Source organism: Choloepus didactylus, chromosome 6, assembly GCF_015220235.1.
Source record: "Choloepus didactylus isolate mChoDid1 chromosome 6, mChoDid1.pri, whole genome shotgun sequence".
Classification (NCBI taxonomy): Eukaryota; Metazoa; Chordata; class Mammalia; order Pilosa; family Megalonychidae; genus Choloepus; species Choloepus didactylus.
The window spans coordinates 37167388-37192618 of record NC_051312.1 but is presented as its reverse complement, the minus strand read 5'-3'; the positions used below and the strand labels follow the sequence as shown (position 1 = coordinate 37192618).

At 36.1% G+C, this 25231-nt stretch overlaps 1 pseudogene; it reads right to left on the bottom strand.

Annotated features, from left to right (window-relative positions):
• Window positions 1–21562, bottom strand: part of LOC119536902 — a 57756-nt pseudogene extending 36194 nt beyond the window's left edge.
• Between the last annotated feature and the right edge of the window lie 3669 nt (window positions 21563–25231).

The window sequence follows — 25231 nt, the reverse complement described above, 5'->3', positions numbered from 1 at the left end:
CATGCCAACAGAGACATAAATTGGACCTTATCTCTCTGTTGTTGCCCTTGAGAAATACCTCATGAGCTTCCTTCCTAATCCTAATTCCTGGGAAGATAAACAGGTGGGAACACTTTTTTTTTTTTTGGTTTTTGGTTTTTGGTTTTTCTCCAGTTGGTCATGAATGTTTTATTTCACTGATAAGGAAATTTACAGATGAGTATTGTTCATAAGAATACTCAGTAGGCAAAAATAAAATCTACTGAGGAGTCCCCTTGAGTGAAAAAAGGCTGATACAGGCTTGGGGAATGGGCAAAGGTGTTGGAAAGGAGATATAAGTTTCCTTTATCGTGGAACTTATATCCAGAGGAAGAGATTACATATTGAAGTAAAATATGCTAAACATGGTATTAATGGGTGTTATCAGAGTCCAAAAGCTACCTTTTCTTTTAGTTGAAAATGTTATTCATACTTGTCTTGGGAAATACCTTATTATATTTTCCTCTTTCTACATATATTTCTCGTAATGCAAAATGAAAAGCAAATACTGCATTCTGTTATCTCTAATAATATTCTTATTTTTAACCTTGTCATGTTCAATAAGGCTCCTCTAATGGCACAAAGCACTCACTATTGCCCCTCTTCTCTCAACACTTTGACCCTCATTTCCATATCCCAAAATAAGCACTCAGTGTAGTCCTATCCAGAACACATTCATCTCTGTTTTCTTATTTGAAGTCCACAACAATGTGGCAGATATTTCACTTCCACTTTTCAAGCAAAGATAGAAGCTAAGTCACTTCCCAAGGCATCAGAGTCACTGCTTTCAGTACAGCTCCTTTGTGCAATTTAGAAATTAGGACTTTTAATTCCATCTGTTGGGAAATGCTCATAAGATTGATACATTGCAGAACAAGTCATTCTACTGATATCACGGTACAGAGAGCTTGACAGAGCACTGTCACCTCTATGATCATTCTAACACCAAACTTTTTCACTTACCCAGTATTTGATGTCCTAGGGGCAAGAGTCTCTTTGGCCAAGATTATGATCCTTGCCCATTCCACAAATAGGATATGTAGAAGAAAGATCCAGCACCCTTCCATTTTCCTACTGGGAGTCTTCAGGAGAAGAGAGACAAGGCTATCCCTTCCCACCAAAGCAGCACTTTAAGAAAATGTCCCCAAGAAGGGACATCATTTTGCTAATAGGTCAAGAATTAAATGGTCAAGTAGGTCAAAGAGAAAGCATCAGTAAGCCTTTATAAGGACTATGCCAGTTGACATTTTCACATATATATTTCATTTTGCCCCCACAGCAACCTTTTTTGGCCAACATACTCAAGAGATGAGTTACAAAGATGGAGTTTGTTCAAGGTTACAGAGATCATTTGTTAAATTCATGATTTGACTCCAGATATCTTTGACTCAAAATCTATAGTTTTTCTACCATTCCAAAATGTAGGGTAGGTTTCTTATGTTCCATATATGTGATTCATGTGTCCAAGATTTTTTCATTCATCAGAAGCAGAAAAAAGCTACTCTATATAAGTATTCTTTGATTATCTAAAGTTTAAGGCATAAACTATTTGCTTTATCAATGTTATTTGTGTAAAATGATCTCCTTACTTGTAAAATGAGCACATGACTCCTCTCCACAAGCAAAAGTGGGTAATTCTTTCTCCCTTTTTGCAATGCCTTTTCTGTTGTTGTTGTTCAAGGATAGTCTCAGATATGATGAGACAGGTTAAGTAAGTGTACAGGATAAGTGACCTCACAACTTAAGACCCCTCAGGCCTAAAGGGAAGACAAAAGTTCTAGAAGAGCATCCAAAAGGCAGCATACTTGAAAGGGATAGAGAAGGAACTAAAACATGCCACCCCCAAAAAAGGGTTACCGACAGGTGAAAGTTGTTTCTAAACTGTTTTCTTTAAAAGCACATTCTTAGCAGGAAAGGAATAATGATACAGACATTTTGGAATAATAAATCCTGAGACAAAAGTGCTAGTACTGATAGAGAACAGGCTTGGGGATATCAAGATTAAATTGCATAGAATTTACAAGCCACTAAGTCTAGAAGAGAGGATTCTGGGTTCTTGCAGGACTTAATGAACTTAACATATCACTAACAATTAATTTTAATAAGGCATTTTGATATATGGCTAAAGTGGGAAATGTCATCTAATGTTAACACCTACATAGTTATGGGATATAGTTCATGGACTATTCATAACAATATAATAGACCATTAGCAATGAAGAAGCAGGATATAAAAAACATTAGAATAGGAAACATTATTGTGCCGGTTTGAGTGTATTGTGTCCCCCAAATGCCATTATCTTTGTAGTCTTGTGTGGGGCAGAAGTTTTGGTGCTGGTTAGATTTGCTTGGAGTGTGCCCCACCCAGCTGTGGGAGATAATTTTGATGAGATGTTCCCATGGAAGTGTGGCCCCACCCATTCGGGGTGGGCCTTGATTGGTGGAGCTATATAAATGAGCTGACTCAAAGAGAGAAAAGAGAGTGCAGCTGGGAGTGATGTTTTGAAGAGAAGCAAGCTTGCTAGAGAGGAACGTCCTGGGAGAAAGCTGTTTTGAGTCTGGAGCTTTGGAGCAGACGCCAGCCGCGTGCCTTCCCAGCTAGCAGAGGTTTTCCGGATGCCATTGGCCATCCTCCGGTGAAGGTGCCCGGTTGCTGATGTGTTGCCTTGGACACTTTGTGGCCTTAAGACTGTAACTGTGTAGCGAAATAAATCCCCGTTTTATAAAAGCCTATCCATCTCTGGTTTTTTGCATTCTGCAGCATTAGCAAACTAAAACAATTATATTTCATAATAATACAAATCTAAAATTTTTTTCCTGGGAGAAGTGATGCACTCTCTAAACATAAAATATTATGGATCCTTATGTCACAGCCATTATTTTTATGTATCACTAAATTAGGTTTAGATATCTCTACTCCATAGAACTGCAGAGATAAAATAGATGGAATTCTAATCAAACGCATGCCTAGAATGGTCTTATCCAAATAATCCCATGGAAAAGTGTGAGTTTACAATTTACCTTATGACTTTTCACTCCACTGTTCTACTTGACCAATTTTACTTTGTGTTTTATATAATTCATTAAAAGGGTTTGGCATATGTTTCCCAGAGTAGTTGGTAAGACAGGCCTTTATGGTTGTCTTTGGAATAAGATTTTGATGGAATCGCATCTCAGCCACTTCTTATCTCAGAGAACTTGGCCAAGTTATCTCATTTCATGATATGACATCTCTTAGCCTCCTTGTTCTCATCTGTAGAATGGAAGTGACTGCACCAACATTGTAGAGAGGCCAATAGGTTTGACGATTTATTTAAATAATGGTTGTGGAAGCACTTTGTAAACTGTAAAAGTGGCAGGCCTTAATGCAAGGAAACTTATTCACGCAAAGCACAGTGACTGTTTAGCTGAAAAACCTTTCAATGTCTATGTTCCTACCAGAATTCCAATTTTTACATCCCTGTGCTTCTCTCAACTATGCTCACACCAGCATTTTATGTATATTTTAAGTGAAATTATAGTGATCTCCTTATCACATCAGTGAACCAATTGTAGATTAGGTCTACAGGCAGTATCCAGGACAAGGAAAAGCCTGTAACGATGAGTGTCATAGAACTTATGGAATAGTAGAGTTGGGAAGGATGTTGAGTTTTCTAATATTATTTATTTTATGTATGAGGGAGTTGAGACCCAGAGGGAAGTCAATCACTTGACAAAGGAAAGTAATGAAAAGGTCTGAATCAGAAATCTCAATTTCATGTAATATTCTATTATTTAAAAATATGATTTAAAATATGTTTTTTCCTAAGAGGCTCTTATAGTATGAAATCCACCTTAAAGTAAGAGGATAGCAGTCATGATTTAAAATTAAGTTTGGGGGGAAAGTCTTGCAAGATTAATGTATTGGGTAATAGGACTTGACCTTGTACTCAGATTAATTTAATCTTTTTTCTTGGGATGAGTTGCTTTCTTCTCTCCGGTTAGCTTGTCTTTTAAGCTAATTATGTAGCATCCCAAGTTACTATTTTCACTTTCCATTTTGTAAGTCCTCTCTCTTTTTCCAGATCATTACCATTTAAGATGTTCTGATCATTCGTCTTGAAAGTTCCTGCGATAATAAAAAGAAGTCTTCCAGATGGGTCCCTGACCTTTAAGAGTAGTCACCAAATTCTAGGTCCATTTCTAAGCTCAAAGGCCTTACTTATGGCCCTCTGTTGCAGTGTCTCATAACTCACTCTCTCACTTATTCATGTGACAGAGGTGTATTAACTGCCAACATTGTGCAAAACACTGTGCTCATGACTGAGTTAATTTCTTACTTGAGAACAGAAACAAAAATTACAATATATTTTATAAGCATAACCATACGGGTATTCACAGAATTCTGTGTGAGCCCAAAATGATAAGGCAAAGCAAAGGATTCTTGAAAGAGGAAGGTTACACTTTCAGGGTACATTAAGTATAAAATAGAGATATATTCAGCAACTGCATATTGTTCAGTGTGCCTAGATAAAAGGGGCATGCCACCCTCAATCAGTAACGTATAAATTCTCTGTATTCTACTTCCAAATATACACAGAATCCATCCACTTCTTTTCTCCACTGCCTTCACTATCATCCATGTCACCATCAACTCGATCTGAATTATTTTCTTTAGTCCCCTATTTGCTACGTTTCCATTGTTTTTCACTATAATTCTTTCTCCTCCTAGTAGCCAGAATTATTTGTGAAAAATAAAAACATCATGTTTAAACCCTCCATTGACTTCCTACTGAACTTAGAATAAATTCCATATTCCTTACTGTGACCTTCCAGGTCTTGTGATCTAGCCCTTTCCTGTTCCTCTAATCTTTACCTTTTATTACTCTCTCCCTTGCTTACTACGTTCCCTTGCTTACTACATTCAGAAACAATGGTATTTAGTCTATGCCTCAAACATCACAAGTTCCTTATTTTTCACTCTAGGGACTTTGCCCTTGTTATTCTCCTTGCCTGGAATGTTTGATCCTAAATATTTTCATGGGTGATAACTTCTTGCCACTTAGTGTTCAAGTCATGTGATTATGCTACATCATCCAGTTTTCCTTTCTTTATAACAGTTATCACCATACGAATTAATTTATTAATTTTTTTCTTACTGTTTGTTCCATTGCATTTTAATATTAAGCTCCATGAATGGGGATCTTGTTTATGTTGTTCACCACCATATCCCTAATGCCTAGGAATGCAGGGCATAGATTAGTCCTCAATAAATATTTTCTTGCTGAGGGAGGAGGTAGAAGTACTAGATGAAGCTCTAGACAGAAAACCCTGGTAAGTCTTGTGATCACTCTGTATAAATAGGATGGACCAAATTTTATTCAGATGTCAAGACTGATGTGGCTACACATACACCAAAGGGATATGAAATAGCTTATTAATTAACTTTATATGAAGCTTTTCGGGGAGAGCAGGGGAGGATTCCCAAGCCTTGGTGAGAGTTACTGCATGCATGGTTTGAATTTCCAACTGGCACCCACACAGGGAGCATCCAACCTTCCTTATGGGTTTGCACAGATGTGGGCAGAAGGGGAGGAGTAAGGGGTGAGGCTTAAAGCTGTGAGCAGTCAAACATCACAAAATGGAGTCAAGACTCTTTACGACACCATGCCACTCTGAAATGTTCAAACTATATAAAAAGGTGGGCAAGGAAGATCCTCAAAGTATTTTAAGCATAATGAACTTCATATTTTAGAAAGATTGATCAGGCTGAACTTTGGAGAAAATAGGGGGATGAGACAGAAAATTAGGAGAACATTAAGGAGGTTATTTCAGTGACCCAAGTGAAAGATAATGGAAACTCCAAAACAGAGATTCTTGGAGGCTCTCAAGAGATAGGGTCAAGGGATAAGGACAAATTTGAAAGATATCTAACCCTTAGCTGGGGAGAAAACTTGTATTACCAGATTACATTTTCCCAATATCTTGACTGATTTGTAGTCTTACAAAACAACCACAACACATTCAACAATGTTCCCCAGCTACTTAAAAGTAGCTTCAGATGAAATGGCCCTTCATTGACCACTGAACCCCATGGACCACTTTTGAAAATGGAGACTCTGAAGACTTCATTAGTGCCTCAAATGGAACATTCCAAGGAAAGAGATATATTATACAGAAGTATCACATAACTCAGGTGGAATCTTGAATGGCCTCCAGATACTTTTGAGATATGTCATTAGCATCAGACTGGTATTTGAGATGCTTTAATCCTATATCAAATTCTTCTTCCTATTAACTTCACATTCTAAACTGTTCTATTTGGATATACATAGCTATCCCTACACTTGCAGTTGGTATATAAGTAACCCTTACGAGTCTGATTCAATCATTCAGGATTGCAGCGAAGGCACTGGCCCTATTGATTTTCTCATGATGTGTGCCTTGTTAAAGATGACAGGAGCAAATGAGGGCTCAAAATTTTTCTAATTATTGCTGTTGTAACTGTTAATGAATAATTTTACATCTTATCCCTCCCTCTTGACATCCACTGTCCATAATTTGTCTCCCCACCCTCTGGGCCATCCCTATAACACTCAGGTCTGTGTTGCCAGAAATCTTGCATGTGTTTTTGAATTAGCTTATCAGTCCACTTTACACAGTCTTTCTCTTTATTAAAATATTTTGTTTTATTATGGGACTATGTTGCTATGGTGATAACAGGAGAGATTCAGCGGAGATGACTAGAAATCTTGTCTGCTGTTAAGGTGGGCTAAATCTAGTTAGTACAACTTTACCCCATCTATGCCCTTAAAGAGATACAGAGGATTAACCCTGTAGAGGATTAACTCCCCCCACTACTACGTGGTTGGGCTAGCTCTTTTCTGTAAAATAATGCAAGAGACAGTGGAAAGAAGCATATAGCAGGTAGAAAGTCATTGGGAAGGTATATGTAGCCAGTTTCATCTTGTTCAAATTAAAGGTATTTTCAGAAAGTATTTGCACTTCTTTCACAGATCCATTAAATTTGCTCATTTTCAACAATGGAGGCAAAGCCAAGTTATTTTGCTATTATGCCTTTTTTGCTCCTAACATAAAATTAGTCGTTTGGGTTAGATCAGCAATTTCCGGTCACTTTACAACCAAGGATGCCTTGGCAGCTTTGTTAAATTCAACACAATCTCCATTTACTAAACAATAGCCTCATTTTGTAATTTTCTATTCATCAAAAATTTATATGTACTGTCAAAATGAGAGCTTCTAATAAGGTACATGGGGACTTCTTGCTAAATTTTCAAAAGACAAAAAATTCAAAATTTATAAAGAAAAGTACCACATAATACAGAAAAAAAGTAAATGTACACATATGTGTGTGTATATATATATGTGTGTGTGTGAGTGTAGAAAAAATAAGAAAAAGCAATATCCACATACATTAGACAAGAAAAATTTGCAATGCATATAAAAGTGAAATAATGATCATTCTATAATAAATAAACAAACAACTCTTCCAAATTGATCACACAAGAAAACAAATCTATGGATACTTGAACAAAGAATATGAGTTTGTAATTCAGTAAAGAAAAAAATTTCAATTAGCAATAAACATATAAGAATATGTTCAATTGCAATAGTCATCAGAGCAAAGCAAGTTATTAATGAAATTACATCCTCACATTTAAAAAGGAAACAATGCCACACGTTTTGATGATATGGAGAAATGGGTACTCTCTTATATGACTGATATGAAAATGAATTCCTACAAAGTTTTTGTAAATTTAAAACAGGCATAATCTGTCTTCCAGAAATAACAATTTTGGAACTCTATTTTACTGAAATAAAAGAGCAAGCTGTTAAGCCCAAGTATTAAGAAAAGTTTTACTGCATCATTGTTTGCAGAGGTGAAAACTGTAAAGAATCTGAATAACATCAATAAATAAGTGGTTAAATAAATTGTGTTACTTTCTTTTTTGAAATATTATGCAGCCATTTGAAATCATGGTTTAGAGTTTTTTCTATGGACTTGGAAGAGGCCCATGACATATTAACTAAGAAAATCAAGTTTCAAAGGAATATGTAAAACAACTCCCATGTGTCTCCATATATTCACATATCTTTCTGTGATCAGGAGAGGCAATGAGATGGGGTGGGGGGAGATTAGGCATTTTGTTTATTTACAGCTGTATGCTATATCAGTAGTTGCAGTAAGCAGAGGTTTGATGTTGATGATCTTGTTGTTTTGTACTGTGGAAAAGAAATTTAATAGAATAAAAAATATATTTAATAAAGAAAACAAGATAACAGTTCACAGAAACCTCCCTCCACATTTTCAGGTAGTAAGGCTGAAAGATACTAGTATGGAAATCACGGGAGTAGATGTTTCTTATGCTCATTTGTCTTTCTACAATCCAACATTTGCATGATTACCAGCTTAATATTAACCTCTCAAAGTGCTTTCAGTTGATACCACCAGCTCACAGTTACGGCATTTTTTTTCTAGCAACCCTTAAATACAGTTTGATTGATTATAAAGTCTCCTATAAATGCCTACTTCTCTCAATTATCATTTGGTCTTTGTCTGTAAACAAACTCTGTGATTATAGGTTTCAGGTAGAGGATATATTGATTGGGCTAAACAGCACCCGCTTTTATGAGAAATGCAACCTCCTATCCACTTAGCTTCCATGCAAGCAGCAATTTTTGTGCAATATTACCTCACAAATTTATCACAGAGGTAGGCAGCAGAGCCTGTCTAGGATGATGAGACCTGTCCTCCAGATGTATAGAATTTGGGCCAGAGAGGCTATCAAAATAGTCTCCCTTCAGTGATGAAAACCATACAATATTAAATGTGTGCATTTCGAAAACTAGGTTTCCTAGTACTTGAATAAAGCAGAATTGTAATGAGACAAAATGAAGCCATCTTCCAAGAATGGCAAAAATAAAAGATGGAGAGAGGATCTTGTTGGTGTTTGAGTTGCTGGTTAAAACTATTTTGAGGCTCAGGTACTGCTGTGAATAATAAATTCTTCTGTTTTCCTTTGGATCTAATGATCACTGCAAGTTGGGTTTCATCACTTGCAATTAAAAAAGCCCTAACCAGTATAGACCACCATTTTTTCTTTTCTTGGAATAACCACCAAAACCTAAGACAGAGTTTAAAACACAGAGGTATCTGAACCATAGTAATATGGATTAATCTGAGATGGGCAGGGAGAAAGATGGAGTCCAGAAGACGTAATACTATTAGAGGAAGGAAGTTCATATAAATACAAAAAAGAAGAAAATACAAAAGGATATTGTAATAGACTAAACTTCTCAACAGGTTGCTTTCTTAATTTTCCAGGGCTGCTTTGATAAACACCATACAATGGCTTGACTTAAACAGCAGGAATTTATTATCTCATGGATTGGGGGCCTACAAATCCCAAACCAGAGTCCTGGCAGCCCATGCTTTTCTCTCAGAGCCTGCAGCATTCTGGTGCTGGCTTGCCACAATCCTTGGTAGTCCTTGGCTTGCATCCCTGCCTCTGTCACATGGTGATCTGCTTCATTCTCTTGCTTCTTCTGACTTCTAGCTTCTACTGACCATGTCTGAATTTCATTTGCTTATAAGGATTCTAGTCTTATGGATTAAGGCCAACCCTGATTAAATTTGGTATCATGTTTAAAGATACTATTTAGATGAGTCCACACATTAACTAATAATAACATCTTCAAAGGTTCTGTTTACAAATGGATTGACACTACAGAAAGGTAGATTAAGACTTTTATATGTCTTTATGGGGGACATGAGTCTATCCCCAACAGTGGCCTAATTTTAATACAGCATAAAAACTTATAAAGGTGGCAAAGATTTTGGCGAGTTAATTATAGTTGGTCTGCCACAGTCTTTATCCTGGGGTGTAAATGGCTAGTTTTATAGCTTTTATATTTTGTCTGTTAAAAAACAGTTCATTTTTTTCCTCCAACTTTACCTGCAGTGACTTGGGGTCAAAATTTAATTGTATATTCCCAAAGTGATCAAAAACATGTCATTGTATTCTTCAATAAATACCAATACTTGGACATACAATTTTTCATCTATTCATTTAACAAATATTGACTGAGCACCTACTCTGTACAAGATATTCTTCTGGTTATTACTAGGGATATACTGGAAAACAAACCAAGCCAAAATTTCTTCTCTAAGGGAGCTTATCTTCTCATAGATGGAGATGAACAACAAAAATTAAACACAATAAATGAGTAAACTAGATAACATATTCCAGGATTACAAGCATTTTGAAAGGGAAGTGAAGTAGAGTAAGGTAAGGCAAATTGAGAGAGCTAGGTGTATGAGAGGGGGCAAGGAAGGTGAAATTTTAAATAAGGTGGTCAGAGTAGACCTCATTGAGAAGGCAATATTTGAGGAAAGACCTGAAAAAGGTGAATGAATGCGCTATGTAGCTATCTAAGGGAAGACTGTTTCCAGCAGGGTATTTCCTGAGTCAGGGACCTTCCTAGAATTTTTATAAATAGGAGAATGAGCTAGAGGAAGAGTGGCAGATGATGAAGTCCTAAAGGTAATAGAAATCTAGAAGACATGCTCTGGATGGAAGAGGGAGTCATTGCAGGATTTTGAGCAAGAATGACAAGATTTGACCCATGTTTTAAAAACATCTCTTCTGCTGTCATGTGAATGGACTGTAAGGTTATAGCAAAGGCATAATGAAACTAGTCTGGAAGGCAGAGAGAGTGATGTCTCAGAGCATGGTGAAAGCAGAGGAATTGGTGAGAAGTAACCATATGTTGAATGTATTTGTGAGTAAAGCCAACAGAATTTCCCATGATATTGGACATGGATTGTGAGAGAAAGACTGAATGGATGGTGTTGCCATCAACTGTGATAGTAAAGCCTGAAGGTAAAGGGGTTGTTTAGGGGCATCAGGTGTTCAATTTTGATGTGCTTATTAGACATCCAAGAAGAAACGTCAAGTTGGCAGATACATTTGCCTGTCTATCTATCTATCTATCTATCTATCTATCTATCTATCTATCCACCAAAAGAGAGAGTGATGAGACAGAGACAGAAAGATACATACATCTGGACTTTGGAAAAGATCTTGGATTTTTCGGAAAAGATCTTGGATAGATGTATAAATTTGGAAGTCATGAATATAGAGTTCATTGATATGAGCCTGGATGAGATGACTAAAAAGAGAGGAGAGGAGAGAGAGAGACCGAGAGAGAGAGAGAGAGAGAGAGAGAGAGAGAGAGAGAGAGAGAGAGATGAGAAATGAGATTTCATTCAGAACAAGAAGATAAAGAAAATGCTCAAAAAGATTGAAGATGCAGGGGCTTTTGCTGACAACGGACCAAGAAACCCAAAGGGCAGAGTGGAAAATTTTCAGTAGTCAGAGACAGGGGGGAGAAAGAGAGAAAGAGGAAGAAATGAAGGATACACAGAGCCTTATGCAGGGAGATAAGGAGAAAACAGTCGCATTGGGGACTTCTTGCTATGATTGACATAAAAAGAGAGAAAATGTATAAAGAACTCAGTGCCAGTCAATTGAAAGCAGATAATGGTGGTGAGTCTGAGAGTGTTGGGAGGTGGGTAGTATTGGTTGTCTGGAGTTTTCTATTGATCTTTTCCCTGGAGAAGAGAATCCAGAAGTGGGCTTACTCCCAGCCTTGGGCTTGTTGCTGATCTATGATCTTTGGGGGCCAGAAATCTAGGAGAGACATGGTCCAAGATTATGTGTTTAGAAGTATGAAAGTATCAAGGTGAAACAGCATGAGAGAGTCAATTAGCGACGCAGCCTCCAAATTGGAATTGTAGTTATCTAACATTTCCTAAAACTGAGCTCCATTAAGAAATAATACCAAATTTTTATTATGCTTCTTATATAGAGATGCTGATAGATTCACTTTGTATCTCTGTATATCAGTTTCTCCATTGGTAAAATGTAGATTAAAATAGCACCCACTACAAAGGGTTGGGCGGATTATGAATTGATAAATACAAAGAACTTAGCACAGTCCCAGAGAAGAGATCAAAGAGGTTAGTGCTATTGATTTTATATATACTACCAAAATATTTTTCAAATCTATTTCTCCAAGTCTGTCTACTTCTACTGCCATAACCCTAGTCCTGACCAACATAATCTTTTACCTGAATTGCTGCAATTCTCTCCAAATTGGTTCTACACATTATATACTCTTGCCTTTCCAAACATTTCCATGAAGCACCTACATAATAGATTTTTAAAATTCAATTTTATTGAGATTGTTCACATACCATACAATCATCCAAAGATCCAAAGTGCACAATCAATTGCCCACATTACCATAATAGAGCCGTGCATCCATCAACACAATTTTTTTTCAATTTTTAGGGCATTTTCATTACTCCAGAAAAGAAATAAAGATACAAAAGAAAACTCAAATCCTCCCATACCCCTAACCAACCCCCTCCATTATTGACTCACAATATTGGTATAGTACATTTGTTACTGTTGATGAAAAAATGGTAAAATACTACTAACTGTAGTCATAGTTTGCAATAGGTATATTTTCCCTATATACCCCTCTATTATCAACTTCTAGTTATAATGTCATACATTTGTTCTGGTCCATGAAAGAGAGATCTAATATTTGTACAGTAACTTATGGACATTGTCCACCACAAGAGTCACTGTTTTATACATTCCCATATTTTAACCTTTAACTTTCCTTCTGGTGACATACGTCCCTCTAAGCTTCCCCTTTCCACCACATTCACACACCATTCAGCACCGTTAGTTATTGTCACAATAACATGCTACTGTCGCCTCTATCCTTTTCCAAACACTTAAGTTCAACCTAGTTAAACATTCTGCTCATAATAAGCAACTGCTCCTCATTCTTTAGCCTTGTTCTATATCCTGATAACTTATATTCATGTCCACATGTTTACATATTATAATTAGTTCATATCATTGAGACCATACAATATTTATCCTTATGTAGCTGACTTATTTCACTCAATATAGTGCCCTCAAGGTTTCTTCCTCAACACTTTTTTTTAAAGATGGTTTTGTTTACGCACCATACATTCCATCCTAAGTAAACCATTGATGGTTCCCTGTATAATCATGTATTTATGCATTCGTCACCATCATCACTATCTATATAAGAGTACCTCCATTTCTTCCATAAAGAAGGAGGAAGAGTCAAAGGAGGTAGAGAGACAAAAGAAAAAAGAAAAAGAAAGAAAAAAATGACAGCTAAAAAGCAACAAAAGGAAAGATAGAATTAAACTCAAGTAGAGTAAAACAGACAACTTCACCAATGCCAAGAGTCCCATACCCCTCTCTTATGTCCCCCTCTTATAGGCATTTAGCTTTGATATATTGCCTTTGTTACATTAAAGGAAGCATAATACAATGTTTCTGTTAACTATAGTCTCTAGTTTGCATTGATTGTATTTTTCCCCAATACTTCCCTATTTTTAATACCTTGCAAGGTTGACATTCGTTTGTTCTCCCTCATATAAAAACATAATTGTACATTTTATCACAACTGTTGAGCACTCTAGATTCACTGAGTTGTACTGTCCCAGTCTTTATCTTTCCTCTTTCGTTCTGGTGTCCCACATGCTCCTAACCTTCCTCTTTCAACCACACTCACAGTCATCTTTGTTCAGTGTACTTACATTGCTGTGCTACTGTCACCCAAAATTGTGTTCCAAACCTCTCTCTCCTGTTTTCTCCTTTCTGTCTGTAGTGCTCCCTTTAGTATTTCCTGTAGAGTAGATATCTTGTCCACAAACTCTGTGATTGTCTGTTTGTCAGAGACTATTTTAAACTCTCCCTCATATTTGAAGGACACTTTTGCTGGATATGGGATTCTTGGTTGGTGGTTTTTCTCTTTCCTTATCTTAAGTATATCACACCACTTCCTTCTTGCCTCCATGGTTTCTGCTGATAAATCTGCACATAGTCTTATCAAGCTTCCTTTGTATGTGATGGATCACTTTTCTCTTGCTGCTTTCAGGATTCTCTCTTTGTCTTTGACATTTGATAATCTGATTATTAAGTGTCTTGGCATAGGTCTGTTTAGATCTATTCTATTGGGGTACACTGCACTTCTTGGATCTGTAATTTTACATCTTTCATAAGAGAAGGGAAATTTTCATTGATTATTTTCTCTATTATTGCTTCTGCCCCTTTCCTCTTCTCTTCTTCTTCTGGGACACCCACGACACATATATTCATGAGTTTCATGTTGTCATTCAATTCCCTGAGAAGTTGCTCATATTTTTACATTATTTTCCCTATCTGTTCTTTTGTGTGTAGGATTTCACGTGTCTTATTCTCCAGATCCTGAATATTTTCTTCTGCCTCTTGAAATCTGCTGTTGTTTGTCTCCATTGTATTTTTCATCTCTTGAGTTGTGGCTTTCATTTCCATAGGTTCTGCCAGTTGCTTTTTCAAACTTTGAATTTCTACCTTATGTTCACCCAGTGTTTTCTTTATAGCCTTCATCAATTTTGCCATATCTTACCTAAACTTGCTGACTTGGTTTAGCATATTTCTTTGAAAATCTTTAATTGATTGTTTCTTAAAGTGAAACAATATCTCAACTGTATCTTAATTGAGGTGTAAGTCTGTTCCTCTGACTGGGCCATATCCTTGTTTATTCTAGTATAATTTGTAGTTTTCTGTTGTCTAGGCATCTGGTTTCCTTGGTTTGTCCAATCAGATTCTCCAAGACCAGAACGAGTTCAGGTCTCAGAATGGGGTTATATTCAGTTTCAAGTTTCCCAGAGGATGTATCTTAGAAGATTGACAGACTTTCCTGTGAGGCCTCTAGCCTCTGTACTTTTCCTAACCTGCCCAGAAGGTGGAGCCTGTCAGCCTGTCACTCCCCATTAGTGTAAAGAGGTATGTTCCCTTTTCATCTCAGTTTAAGTTGTTTCTGTTTTGACTGTTTTCCCCCAGGCCCTGGGGTCTGAGTTCTTAAGGGAAGGCTGGCAGGACAGCTGGGCCCCATCTCTTTCCTCTTAGGGAACATTCACCCCCTAAGGAGCTATCTTCTGCATTTGAATAGCTCCTTTGTCTCTCTGACTCGGTCAACTCCACTTCTGTCTGGGTCAGAGTGCTGCAAACTGAAAATGGCTGAGGCTCTCTTCACTGAGTCACCCAGGTTGAGAGAGAGAAAAAGGGAAAGAAAGCCCCTTTTCAGAGCCAGTCCACAGCCCCCCAGTTTTGCCTGCCGGTCAGAGAGAGCACCTGGTCTTTTGGGCTCCCTTTCCTGGGGCATAGGCATTTTCTGGCTCTTTAGGGTGAGTTGTCTGTAAAAGCCTCTATATTTTTCCTTTTTTTTTTTTTTAATTATTTTTTTTTCTGTCTGCCCCACCTCCTCTCCACTGGGGGCGACCTCAGGGTAATTTGCTGCTTGTTAGGGGTTTGTCTACGTTTGTAGCTTGTGTTCAGCAGTCACTTTTTTTAATTAAAACCCCAATTGGAGCTGGGCTGAGCAATATTTGCTTGCTCCAGGACTGCTGCTTTCTACCACAGCGAGGTCCTGCAGCTCAGTCTGCTGTTGGGGAGAGGGGGGTCCCAGTGGTTCCGCAGTTTTTACTTACACATTTTGTGCTGTGATCTAAGCCATTCCACCCAACCCAGGTTGCTATACAATGTGCAGACAGTCATGGTTGTCCCCCAGCGGTTGTTCCAGATTATTTACTAGTTGTTTCTGGTTGCTTCTTAGTTGCTCCAGGGGACTTACTAAAATCCACACCTCTCTATGCCACCATCTTGTCCCACCTCACCTCAAGTAACAGATTTTTGATAACAGCTTTACTGAGATATAATTCAAATGTTGTGGAATTCACCCTAAGTTGTACACTTCACTACTTTTTAGTATATTCATAGTGTGCAACACTAACCTACTTCCTGTCTCTAAAAGTTTGCTTATTTTGGAAAATTCCTGTAAATGGAATTATATAATATGTAGTATTTTGTGATTGACTTCTTTTACTTAGCATATTATTTTCAAGGTTCATTCATCTTCTTATGTGTATTAGGATTTTATTCATTTCTATTGTTGAATAATAGTTTCTTAAATGGATAAACCACATTTTTTATCCATGCATCAGTTAGTGGACATTTGGGTGGTTTCCACTTTTTGGCTTTTATGAGTAATGCTGCTATGACTTCATCTACAACTTTTTCTATGCACATATGTCTTTATTTATCTTGGATATGTAACTAAAAGTGGAATTGCAGGGTGATATGATAATTCATATTTAACATTTAACATTTAAGTAACTATCAAACTGTTTTCCAAAGTGGCTGCAACATTTTACAATCCCATCAACAATGTATGAGGATTCCAATTTTACCACATTCTTGTCAGTACTTATTATTGTCTGATTTTTATATTTTAGCCATGCTTGTGGGTGTGAAGTCATATCTCATTGTCAATTTGATTTGAATTTTCTTAATGAAGATATTAAGCATCTTCTTGTGAGCTTATTGACCTTCTCTATAACCTCTTTAAAGAAATGTCTATTTAAATCCTTTGTCCACTTTTAACTGACTTTTTATTGTTGAATTGTAAGTTTACTATATATATTCTGGGTCAGTGTCCCTTATCAGATATATAATTCCCAAATATTTTCTACCATTCTCTAGGCTGTCTTTTCACTTTCTTGATGGTATCCTTGAAGCACAGAGATTTAATTTTCATGGATTCCAATTTCTCTATTTATTTTTTTGTTTCCTGTGCTTTTGGTGTCATATTAAAGAAAACCATTGCTAACCAAAGGTCACAAAGGTTTGGTCCTGTTTTCTTCTAAGAGTTTTATCTCTTATGTTTAGGTTTATGATTCGTCTTTAATTGATTTTGTATATGATATGAGCTAGGGGACCAACTCATAGTTTTGCATGTGGACATCCAGTTGTCCCAGCACCATTGATGAAAAGATTTTTCTTTCTCCTTTGAATTGTCTTGACAATTGTCTCATCAAAAATCAACTGACCATAAATATAAAGGTTTATTTCTGGACTCTTGATTTCATTACATTGATCCATATGTCTATCTTTATATGAGTACCATGGTGATTTGATTACTGTACCCTTTTTGTAATATGTTTTCAAATTTTGAAGTATATGTCCTCCAACTTTGTTATTTTTCTAGACTTTTTGGATATTCTGGGTCCCTTGAATTTCCATGTGAATTTTTAAATGAGCTCATTAATTTCTACATGAAATCCAGCTGAGATTTTGATAGGGATTGCATTGAATTTGTGGGTCAACTAGGGGATTATTGCTATCTTAATAATATTAACTCTTCTGACTCATGGGTGTGGGATATCCTTCCATTTATTTAGGTCTTTAATTTCTTTTAACAGATTTTTGTAAGATTCAGAGTGTAAGTTTTACATTTTTTTGTGAATTTTATTCCTAAGTATTTTATCTTTTTGGTGCTATTTTAAATGGAATTGTTTTCTTAATTTCATATTTGGATTGCTCATTGCCAGTGTATGGAATTGCAATTGATTTTTGCATTATGATCCTGTATTTTCAAACCTTGCTGAAATTGTTGATTGATTTTAATAGTATTTTTGGCAGATTCTTTCGTATTTTCTTTTTGCAACATCATGTCTTCTATAAATACATACAGTTCTACTTTTTTCTTTCCATTGTGGATGCAATTTATTCCATTTTCTTGCCTAATTCCCCCGTCTGGAACCTTCAGTCCAGTGTTCAATGTATGTGGCAAAAGGGCATATCATTTCTTGTTCCTGATTGGTGATCTTCCTGGGAAAACAGTCACTCTTTTACCATTAAATATGATGCTAGTTTTCAGTGTTTCACCATAAGTATGATGCTGGCTGTAGATATTTTGTATATGCCCTTTTCCAGCTGAGGAATTTCTCTTCTATTCCAAGTTTCCAAATTTGTTGAGCTTTTCTTTTTCCTGAAATAGTATTGAACTTTTCAAATGCATTTTCTGAATATATTAATATGTTTATATGATGTTTGACCTTCATTCTATTAATATGGCATATTGCATTACAACTCTAATTCGTAGGATAGATCCCACTTGGTTGTGTGTATAATCTTTCTTCTATGTTGCCCAATTTTCCTTGTGATTTTTTTCTTTGCCATATTGGTTATTTAGGAATTTGTTTTTAAATTTCCACATATTTATGGTTTTCCCAAATTTCTTTCTGTATTTTATTTCATTCCTTTGTGGTTGCCAAGCATTTTATATGATGTTAGCCCTTTTCAATTTACTGATGCTCTATTAAGGTCCAGCATATGATCTATCCTGGAGAATTTTCCCTGTGCATTTGAGAAAATATATATTCTGCTGTTGTTGGGTGGAGCATCCTATAGATGTCTGTTAGGTCTAGTTGAGTTACAGTGATTTACATGTCTTCTATTTCCTTGTTTATATTCTAATTGTTCTATTCATTATTGAAAGTGGGATATTTAAGTCTCCAACTATTATTTTCTGTTTTCCTTGGTTAGTCTAGCTAAAGTTTTGTCAATTTGTTGATCTTCTCAAAAAACAAATTTTGGTTTATTTTTCAATTCTGTCAATTTGTGCTTAATGTATTTTTAGGACTCTGTTGTTAGGGACATATATATTTACAAATTTTTTTTTCTCTCTAGTAAAAATTTTTGTCTTAATATTTTGTCTGATATTAGTTTATTTTCTATTTGCAACATCATGCAACCAAAAATCTCTCTTTTGGTTGGTGTGATGATATATCTTTTTCTATCGTTTTACCTTTAACCTATTTGTATCTTTGAATTTAAAGTGTGTGTCTGGTAGAAACAATATAGTTGGATCATGTTTTCCCTTTTAATCCATTCTTCCAATTTCTGCCTTTTCATTGATGTCTTTAATCCATTCACATTTAATGTAATTACTAATAATTTAGGATTTATGTTTGCTTTTTGCTTTCTGTATGTGCTATGTCTTGTTCCTCTCTTCCTCAATCACTTTTCTTTTTTGTGTTTAATGAATATTTTTAAGAGTGATATTTTAATTCCCTGGTTGCTTCTATTACTATATATGTTAGTTATTTTAAGGTATTGCCCTTGGAATTAAAAATAACATTTAACTTATAACAATTTAGTTCATATTAATACCAACTTAATTTCAATAGTATACAAAAACTTTGCTCCAACATAGCTTCATTACCTACTCTACTTATCCTATTATTTCTTCATGTGAATTTGAGTGTCTGTCTAATATCTTTTCATTTCAGCCTAAAGGATTTCCTTTAGTATTTCTTGTAGGGCAGGTCTGCTTGTATAAAATTCTCTCACATTTTATTTGTGAATGTCTTCATTTCATCTTCAGTTTTGTTTATTAGAGAACTTCAGGTTTACAGAAATATAATACAGAAAATACAGTTCCAATATACCCACCCCCATTTTTAACCTTTTGTATTAGTGTGGTATATTTGTTACAATTGATGAGAGAATATTATTATAATTGAAATAGCAACCATAGTCCATAGGCTATATGAGGGTGCACTGTCTATGTTGTAGTCCTATGGTTATTTTTTGTTTTAATTTTTGTTCTGGCAACACATATAGCACCTAAAATTTCTGCTTTTAACCACATTCAAATATATAATTCAGTGGTGTTAATTATACTCACAATATTGTGTTACCATCACCACTCTATATCACCAAAATTTTACATCACTCCAGACAAACTCTTCACCAATTAAGAATTAACTCCCAATTCCATGCCCCCACCCTGGTCCCTGATAACCTGTATTCTGGTTACTGACTCTATGAATTTGTTTCTTCTAATTATTTTATATCAGTGAGATCATACAATATTTCTCCTTGTGGGTCTGGTTTATTTCACTCAACATGTCTTCAACATTCATGTATTTTGTCATATGTATCAAAACTTCATTTTTTTTTCATAGCTGAATATACCAGTGTATGCATATGCCATATTTTGTTTATGCATTCATCTATGGATGGACACTTTGGTTGCTTCCATCTTTTGGCAATTGTGAATAATGTTGCTATAAACATCAGTGTGTAAATATCTGACTCCCTGCTTTAAATTCTTTGTGGTATATACCTAGAAGTGGGATTGCAAGTTATATGGTAATTCTACACTTAACTTTCTGAGGAACCACCAAACTATTTTCCACAGCAGCTACATCCCCATCAACACAGAACAAGTGTTCCTATTTCTCCACATCCTCTAACACTTGATTATAATTCTATTTTCAATAGGAGTCATTCTAGTGGGTGTGAAATGGTATCTCATTGTGCTTTTGATTTGAATTTCCCTAGTGACCAATGAAGTTGAGTATCTTTTCATGTGCTTTTTGGCCATTTGTAAATCTTCTTTAGAGGGATGTCTATTAAGTCTATTCCCCATTTTTTAATTGGGTTGTTTCTCTTTTTGTTGTCAAGTTGTAGGATTTCTTTTTAATTTGGGGATAGTGTTTTAATTTCCTGGGCTCCTATCATGAAATAGGTCAGGTTAAACAATGAGAATTTATTAGCTCACAGTTTTGAGGCTAAAAGAAAGTCCACATCAAGGCATTGCTTTCTTCCTGAAGACTGGCATTCTGGGACTGGCTACCAGAGATCCTTGGTCCTAGCTTGTTACAAGACAAGGCACATAGTGGCACATGGTCTCTCCCTTCTCTTCTGGGTTCCTCTGATTTTCGGCTTCTGGATGCTCCCTCTGTGGCTCTGTTTCTATCTGTCTGAGCTTCATTCTGCTTATAAAGGACTCCAGTGACAGGATTAAGATCCATCTGGGGCCACACTTTAATGGAAGTAGCCTCATCAAAAGATCCTTACAATGGGTTCACACCCCCACAGGAATGGATTAAGTTTAGGAACATATTTTTCTGGGGTACATATCTCTAAACCACCACACTCCACCCTCTGTATCCCAAAAAGATATGTTCAGTCTACATGCAAAATACATTCATTCCATCACAATATCCCCCAAACCCCAAGCCATTTCAATAGCTATTCTAAGTATGAAGTCTCATAAAAAATTATGGATGTGGTCTGTCCTGAACACAATTCCACTCTGTCTGTGGACCTGTGAAATCTAACCTAGAAAAGAAGTTACCTGCTTCAACAAGGGAGGGACAGGCATAGGAGAGACATTCTCATTCCAATAGGGATAAATTGGAAGGAAAATAAGAACCATGGATCCCAAACAATTCCAAAACCCAGCAGGGTAAACTCCATTAGCTTTCAAGATCTGAGAGTCATCTACAGATCAATGCTTTGTCCTTCAGGCCTAAAGGAGCAGTAGCTCTACTGCTTCCAAGTGCTTATGCAGAGGCCATGCTCTCCCAAACGCTGGGGTGGAGACTCCACTTTCTCTGAGCACTGACGTGTTGGACAGACTCTTTGAACAGGCCCCATCATCTTCAAGCACTGGCACTGGGGTGGCAGTGCTCTCCTTGGACAATGGGGCAGACCTACCATCTCCAAATGCCAGGACACATCCTTTCCATACACAAGGATGGGCCTGCTTTCTTGGCCTAAGGAGTAGTCTGCAGTCCAGACCTTGGCTTCCATGGTATTGCCTTTGAAGCCATTCTTCCATTAATTTGTTGCTTCTCTGACACTTTCAGTCCACACTGATAGTGGTTCTGCTCATACAAATCTTGCAAAACACTTGAAACTTGTCCACTTTGCCTGTAGTTCACAGGAATCCAGACCATCAACTTCTTTTTGTTTGTTTGTTTACAGGAGTTCTGTTCTTAGCTTAGATCTTTCTTCTCACATTTTACTATATACTTCAAAGAGAAACCAGGCTGCACCTCCCACACTTGACTTGGAAATCTCCTCAGCTAAATATCTAAGTTCGTCACTTTCATGCTCTGCCTTCCATCTAACATCAGAATGCAATTTCACCAAGTTCTCTGTCACTTTAAAACAAGGATTGCCTTCCCTCCAGTTTCCAATAACACATTTATCATTTCCTCTAAGGCTTCATCAGAAGTACCTTTAGCATCCATATTTCTACCAACAGTCTCTTCCAAGCAATTTTCTTTCAAACACCTCACAATTCTTCCAGCCTCTACACATTACCAATTCCAAAGATGCTTCCAAATTTTGGGTATTTGCAACAGCAGCACCCCACTCTCCTTGTACCAAAATTTGTTTTAGTTTCCTGGGCTGCTCAAGCAAATACCATGGAATGGGTCAAGTTAAACAATGCAGAATTTATTAGCTCACAGTTTTGAGGCTAAAGAAAGTCCACATCAAAACCTCATCAAGGGAATGCTTTTGTCCTGAAGACTGGCATTTTGGGGCTGACTGCCAGCAATCTTTGGTCCTTAGCTTATCATATAGCAAGACACAAGGCAGCATCTATTAGTCTCTCCCTTCTCTTCTGGGTTCTATTGATTTTCAGCTTCTGGCTGCTCTCTTTGTGGCTTTCTATCTGCCTGTTTCATTCTGCTTATAAAGGTCTCTAGTAATAGGATTAAAATCCATTCTGGGCCACATCTTAACTGAAGTAAGCTTGCCAAAAGGTCCTACTTACAATGAGTCCACACCCAGAGGAATGAAGTAAGTTTAAGAACATATTTTTCTGGGGTACATATCTACAAACCACCACAGATATTAAACCTTTATCAGCTTTGTGGTTCCCAAATAGTTTCTCCCATTGTGCAGATTGTCTTTTTACTTTCATGATGAAGTCTTTCGATGCACAAAAGTTATTAGTTTTGATGATGTATCATTTATCTAATTTTTCTTTTGTTGTTCATGTTTTAGGTGTAAAGTATTTTTAAAAAACCATTGATTAACACATTGTCTTGAAGACGCTTCCTTACATTTTTTTCTAGGAGTTTATAGTCCTGGTTCTTATTTTTAGGTCTTTGATCAATTTTGAGTTGATTTTCATGTATGGTGTGAGTTAGGGGCCCACTTTCACTCTTTTGCATATGGATATCCAGTTTTTTCAGCACCATTTGTGGAAGAGGTTTATCTTTCCCAATTGAGTGGACATGACACTTTTAGGAAAACTCAATTGGCTGTAGATGTGAGTGTCTCTATTTGTGTATGCTCAATTTAATTCTGTTTATAAGTCTGTCTTTGTACCAATACCATGCAGTTTTGAACACTGTAACTTTGTAATGAGTTTTACAATTAGGTATTGAGAGTCCTTCAACTTTGTTCTTCTTTTTAAAAATTGTTCTGGCTATTCATAGCCCCTTACTCTTCCATATACATTTGATGATGGGCTTTTCCATTTCTGCAAAGTAGGCTGTTGGAATTTTTTATTGGGATTGTGTTGAATTTGTAAATTGCTTTAGATAGAATTGACATCTTGACAAAACTTGGTCTTCTAATCCATGCCCAAGGAATGTCCTTCCATTTGGTCTTCTTTGATTTCTTGTAGCAATGTTTTGTAGTTTTCCATGGAAAAGTCCTTTACATCCTTGGTTACATTTATTCGTAGATTCTTTGAGTTGCTAATTGCAGATGGAATTTTTTTTCTTAATTTACTCTTCAGATTATTCATTATTAGTGCATAGGAAAACTACCAATTTTGTGCATTAATCTTGTACCCTGTCACTTTGCAGAGTTTATTTATTAGCTCTCATCATTCTGCTGTAGATTTTTTTTAGGATTTTCTATATATAGGATCATGTCTGCAAATAGGGAAAGCATTACTTCTTCCTTTCAATTTGAATGCTTTTTATTTCTTTTTCTTGCCTAATTGCTCTGACTAGAGCTTCCAGTATAATGTCAAATAACAGTGGTGACACTGAGCATCCTTGTCTTGTTCCCAATCATTGAGACTAATGTTAACTGCAAGATTTTCGTATATACCCTATAAGTGTTTTTATCTAGAAGAGATGCTGGATTTGTTCAGATATCTCTCATGTACAATTGAGATAATCATGTGCTTTTTTTTTCTTTTGTTCTATCAATGTGGTATATTACATTTACTGATTTTCTTTTGTTGAACTATCCTTGCATGTCTGGGATAAATCCCACTTAATCATGGTGTATAATTCTTCTAATGTACTGTTGGACTTGTTTTGCTAATTTTTTGAGCATTTCTAATTTTATAGTCATAAGGGATGTTGGTCTGTAATTTTCTTTTCTTGTCACATCTTTATCTGGTTTTGGTATTATGGTGATACTGACCTCTTAGAACGAGTTGTGAAATGTTCCCTTCTCTTCAAATTTTTGGAACACTTTGAGCAGTATTGATGTTAATGCTCCTTGAAATGTTTGGTTAAATTTACCTGTGAAGCCATCTTGTCCTGGCTTTTCTTTGTTGGTAGGTTTTTTAATTTCTGATTCAATCTCTTTACTTGTTATTGATCAGTTGAGATCTTCTATTTCTTCTTGAATCAATGCAGGTAGATTGTGAGTTTCCAGGAATTTGTCCACTTAATTTAGATTATATAATTTGTTGTTGTACAATTGTTCATAGTATCATCTTAAAATCCTTTTTATTTCTCTGGAGTCAGTAGTAACGTCCCCTATTTCATTCTGATTTCAGTTATTTGTGTCCTCTCTCTTTTTTCATTGTCAGTCTAGCTAAGGGTTGGGGATTTTATTGATCTTTTCAAATAATCAAATTCTGGTTTTATTGATTCTATTTTTTTTAATTCTTTATTTCATTTATCTCCACTTAATCTTTGCTATTTCCTTCCTTCTGCCCTTTTGGGTTTAATTTGCTCTTTTACTAGATTCTCCAGTTGTAGGTTATTTTTCTGACTTGGAGTCTTTCTTCTTTTTCTATGTAAGCATTTAGAGCTATAAATTCCCCTCTCATCACTGCCTTTGCTGCATCCTTAAATTTTGGTATGTGGTGCTTTCTTTTTCAGTCAATGTATTCTAATTATATTACCCTCATGATTTTTTCTTTGACTCACTAGATAAGCATGCATCATTTATTTCCTACTTAATTGTAAAATTTTCAATTCTCCCTTTGTTATTTATTCCTAGCGTCGTTGCATTGGTATCAGGGGAGACACATTGTATGATTTCAATATATTTTATATTTATTGAAACTTGTTTTGTGACTTAGCATATGATCTATCCTAGAAAATTATCCATGTGCATAAGAGAAACATGTCTTTTTCTGCTGTTGGGTGAAGTGTTCTATATATCTGCTATTCTGGTGGGTTTATAGTATTGTTCATGTCTTCTAACTCCTTATGATCTTCTGCCTAGATGTTCTATCCATTATTTAAAGTGGTGTAATTGAAGTGTCCT